We start from the raw sequence: 5,142 nt of genomic DNA, 5'->3' as shown, positions 1-5,142 counted from the left end.
TCACATTCCCTATTATAAACGGTAACATTCCGATTAGATTAGTAATAAGAAAGTAGAAATGTAACTTGTCTGGGTGGTGTAGTTTGTTATCACGCTAGTCTCACACACTAGAGTCCCCAGTTCAAACCTGGATCAAACATGTTAATTTACTTCTAAGTTCTTTGTTTTTTTACAAGAAATTAGTGTTTGGTTGACAACTTTTTATAACACACCTCTGGATTTAATTACTTCTCAATTAAAAAATATCATTCTAATTTAGTTAGTAAAAAAGAAAATAAAAAATGTAGTTGTCTGGGTGGTGTATTGGTTATCACGCAAATCTAACACATTAATGGTCCTAGTGCAAACCTGGGCTCAAACATGTTATTTTGCTTTCCCACCTGTGTTTTTACCAGGAGATGTTTTGAAATTATATTGGTAAGTATTTTCCTTTCTTAATTATACTTTGATAGATTTTAGTGTATGTTTTCGTACATCAGTTTACACATTAGAAATGAGAATAAAAATCATAGTTAGTGTTTGGTTGACAACTTTATAAAACACAAGTATGGATTTGATTACCCTATTATTAAAAATCACATTCCCTATTTATAAACGGTAACATTCGATTAGATTAGTAATAAGAAAGTAGAAATTGTAACTTGTCTGGTGGTGTAGTTGGTTATCACGCTAGTCTCACACATTAGAGGTCCCAGTTCAAACCTGGGCTCAGACATGTTAATTTACTTCTAAGCTTTTCGTTTTTTACAAGGAAATTAGTGTTTGGTTGACAACTTTAAAACACACCTCTGGATTTTAATTACTTCTCGAATTAAAAATCGTATCATTCTAATTTAGTTAGTAAAAAGAAAATAAAAAATGTAGTTGTCTGGGTGGTGTAGTTGGTTATCACGCAAATCTAACACATTAGTGGTCCCTAGTGCAAACCTGGGCTCAAACATGTTATTTTGCTTTCCACCTGTGTTTTTACCAGGAGATGTTTTGAAATTATATTGGTAAGTATTTTCCTTCTTAATTATACTTTGATAGATTTTAGTGTATGTTTCGTACATCAGTTTACACATTAGAAATGAGAATAAAAAAATAGTTAGTGTTTGGTTGACAACTTTATAAAACACAAGTATGGATTTGATTACCCCTATTATTAAAAATCACATTCCCTATTTATAAACGGTAACATTCCGATTAGATTAGTAATAAGAAAGTACAAATTGTAACTTGTTCTGGGTGGTGTAGTTGGTTATCACGCTAGTCTCACACACTAGAGGTCCCCAGTTCAAACCTGGGCTCAGACATGTTAATTTACTTCTAAGCTCTTTTTTTTTTACAAGGAAATTAGTGTTTGGTTGACAACTTTTTAAAACACACCTCTGGATTTAATTACTTCTCGAATTAAAAATCGTATCATTCTAATTTAGTTAGTAAAAAGAAAATAAAAAATGTAGTTGTCTGGGTGGTGTAGTTGGTTATCACGCAAATCTAACACATTAGTGGTCCCTAGTGCAAACCTGGGCTCAAACATGTTATTTTGCTTTCCACCTGTGTTTTTACCAGGAGATGTTTGAAATTATATTGGTAAGTATTTTCCTTTCTTAATTATACTTTGATAGATTTTAGTGTATGTTTCGTACATCAGTTTACACATTAGAAATGAGAATAAAAATAATAGTTAGTGTTTGGTTGACAACTTTATAAAACACAAGTATGGATTTGATTACCCCTATTATTAAAAATCACATTCCCTATTTATAAACGGTAACATTCCGATTAGATTAGTAATAAGAAAGTACAAATTGTAACTTGTCTGGGTGGTGTAGTTTGTTATCACGCTAGTCTCACACACTAGAGGTCCCCAGTTCAAACCTGGTTCAAACATGTTAATTTACTGAGCTTCTAAGCTCTTCGTTTTTTTACAAGGAAATTAGTGTTTGGTTGACAACTTTTTAAAACACACTCTGGATTTAATTACTTCTCGAATTAAAAATCGTATCATTCTAATTTAGTTAGTAAAAAAAAATAAAAAATGTAGTTGTCTGGGTGGTGTAGTTGGTTATCACGCAAATCTAACACATTAGTGGTCCCTAGTGCAAACCTGGGCTCAAACATGTTATTTTGCTTTCCACCTGTGTTTTTACCAGGAGATGTTTTGAAATTATATTGGTAAGTATTTTCCTTTCTTAATTATACTTTGATAGATTTTAGTGTATGTTTCGTACATCAGTTTACACATTAGAAATGAGAATAAAAATATAGTTAGTGTTTGGTTGACAACTTTATAAAACACAAGTATGGATTTGATTACCCCTATTATTAAAAATCACATTCCCTATTTATAAACGGTAACATTCCGATTAGATTAGTAATAAGAAAGTACAAATTGTAACTTGTCTGGGTGGTGTAGTTGTTATCACGCTAGTCTCACACATTAGAGGTCCCCAGTTCAAACCTGGATCAAACATGTTAATTTACTGAGCTTCTAAGCTCTTCGTTTTTTTTACAAGGAAATTAGTGTTTGGTTGACAACTTTTTAAAACACACTCTGGATTTAATTACTTCTCGAATTAAAAATCGTATCATTCTAATTTAGTTAGTAAAAAGAAAATAAAAAATGTAGTTGTCTGGGTGGTGTAGTTGGTTATCACGCAAATCTAACACATTAGTGGTCCCTAGTGCAAACCTGGGCTCAAACATGTTATTTTGCTTTCCACCTGTGTTTTTACCAGGAGATGTTTTGAAATTATATTGGTAAGTATTTTCCTTTCTTAATTATACTTTGATAGATTTTAGTGTATGTTTCGTACATGAGTTTACACATTAGAAATGAGAATAAAAATCATAGTTAGTGTTGGTTGACAACTTTATAAAACACAAGTATGGATTTGATTACCCCTATTACATCCCTATTTATAAACGGTAACATTTCGATTAGATTAGTAATAAGAAAGTAGAAATTGTAACTTGTCTGGTGGTGTAGTTGGTTATCACGCTAGTCACTAGAGGTCCCCATTCAAACCTGGGCTCAGACATGTTAAATTTGCTTCTAAGCTCTTTTTTTTTTACAAGGAAATTAGTGTTTGGTTGACAACTTTTTAAACACACCTCTGGATTTAATTACTTCTCGAATTAAAAATCGTATCATTCTAATTTAGTTAGTAAAAACAAAATAAAAAAATGTAGTTGTCTGGGTGGTGTATTTGGTTATCACGCAAATCTAACACATTAATGGTCCCTAGTGCAAACCTGGCTCAAACATGTTATTTTGCTTTCCACCTGTGTTTTTACCAGGAGATGTTTGAAATTATATTGGTAAGTATTTTCCTTTCTTAATTATACTTTGATAGATTTTAGTGTATGTTTCGTACATCAGTTTACACATTAGAAATGAGAATAAAAATAATAGTTAGTGTTTGGTTGACAACTTTATAAAACACAAGTATGGATTTGATTACCCCCTATTATTAAAAATCACATTCCCTATTTATAAACGGTAACATTCCGATTAGATCAGTAATACGAAAGTACAAATTGTAACTTGTCTAGGTGGTGTAGTTTGTTATCACGCTAGTCGTCACACATTAGAGGTCCCCAGTTCAAACCTGGATTCAAACATGTTAATTTACTGAGCTTCTAAGCTCTTCGTTTTTTTTACAAGGAAATTAGTGTTCGGTTGACAACTTTTTAAAACACACATCTGGATTTAATTACTTCCTCGAATTAAAAATCGTATCATTCTAATTTAGTTAGGTAAAAATAAAATAAAAAATGTAGTTGTCTAGGTGGTGTAGTTGGTTATCACGCAAATCTAACACATTAATGGTCCCTAGTGCAAACCTGGGGTCAAACATGTTATTTTTGCTTTCCACCTGTGTTTTTACCAGGAGATGTTTGAAATTTATATGGTAAGTATTTTCCTTTCTTAATTATACTTTGATAGATTTTAGTGTATGTTTCGTACATCAGTTTACACATTAGAAATGAGAATAAAAATAATAGTTAGTGTTTGGTTGACAACTTATAAAACACAAGTATGGATTTGATTACCCCTATTATTAAAAATCACATTCCCTATTTTATAAACGGTAACATTCCAATTAGATTAGTAATAAGAAAGTACAAATTGTAACTTGTCTGGGTGTGTAGTTTGTTATCACGCTAGTCTCACACATTATAGGTCCCCAGTTCAAACCTGGATTCAAACATGTTAATTTACTGAGCTTCTAAGCTCTTCGTTTTTTTACAAGGAAATTAGTGTTTGGTTGACAACTTTTTAAAACATACCTCTGGATTTAATTACTTCTCGAATTAAAAATCGTATCATTCTAATTTAGTTAGTAAAAAGAAAATAAAAAATGTAGTTGTCTGGGTGGTGTAGTTGGTTATCACGCAAATCTAACACATTAGTGGTCCCTAGTCAAACCTGGGCGCTCAAACATGTTATTTTGCTTTCCACCTGTGTTTTTACCAGGAGATGTTTTGAAATTATATTGGTAAGTATTTTCCTTTCTTAATTATACTTTGATAGATTTTAGTGTATGTTTCGTACATCAGTTTACACATTAGAAATGAGAATAAAAATAATAGTTAGTGTTTGGTTGACAACTTATAAAACACAAGTATGGATTTGATTACCCCTATTATTAAAAATCACATTCCCTATTTATAAACGGTAACATTCCGATTAGATTAGTAATAAGAAAGTACAAATTGTAACTTGTCTAGTGGTGTAGTTTGTTATCACGCTAGTCTCACACATTATAGGTCCCAGTTCAAACCTGGATTCAACATGTTAATTTACTGAGCTTCTAAGCTCTTCGTTTTTTTACAAGGAAATTAGTGTTTGGTTGACAACTTTTTTAAAACACACATCTGGATTTAATTACTTCTCGAATTAAAAATCGTATCATTCTAATTTAGTTAGTAAAAAGAAAATAAAAAATGTAGTTGTCTGGGTGGTGTAGTGGTTATCACGCAAATCTAACACATTAGTGGTCCCTAGTGCAAACCTGGGGTCAAACATGTTATTTTGCTTTCCACCTGTGTTTTTACCAGGAGATGTTTGAAATTATATATTGGTAAGTATTTTCCTTTCTTAATTATACTTTGATAGATTTTAGTGTATGTTTCGTACATCAGTTTACACAT

General features: G+C 31.4%; 2 non-coding genes across 2 annotated transcripts; both read left to right on the top strand.

The window, feature by feature from the left end:
- The first annotated feature begins 643 nt into the window (after window positions 1–643).
- On the top strand, window positions 644–715 carry TRNAV-CAC. Its single transcript has one exon. It is a non-coding gene; the product is annotated as a tRNA-Val (tRNA).
- Window positions 716–1,221: 506 nt separating this feature from the next.
- On the top strand, window positions 1,222–1,295 carry TRNAV-CAC. The gene has a single exon. It is a non-coding gene; the product is annotated as a tRNA-Val (tRNA).
- The last annotated feature ends 3,847 nt before the right edge of the window (window positions 1,296–5,142 follow it).

Source organism: Ipomoea nil, unplaced genomic scaffold (assembly GCF_001879475.1).
Source record: "Ipomoea nil cultivar Tokyo-kokei standard unplaced genomic scaffold, Asagao_1.1 scaffold1512, whole genome shotgun sequence".
In the NCBI taxonomy this organism is placed as follows: Eukaryota; Viridiplantae; Streptophyta; class Magnoliopsida; order Solanales; family Convolvulaceae; genus Ipomoea; species Ipomoea nil.
This window is presented reverse-complemented; position numbering and strand designations above follow the sequence as displayed.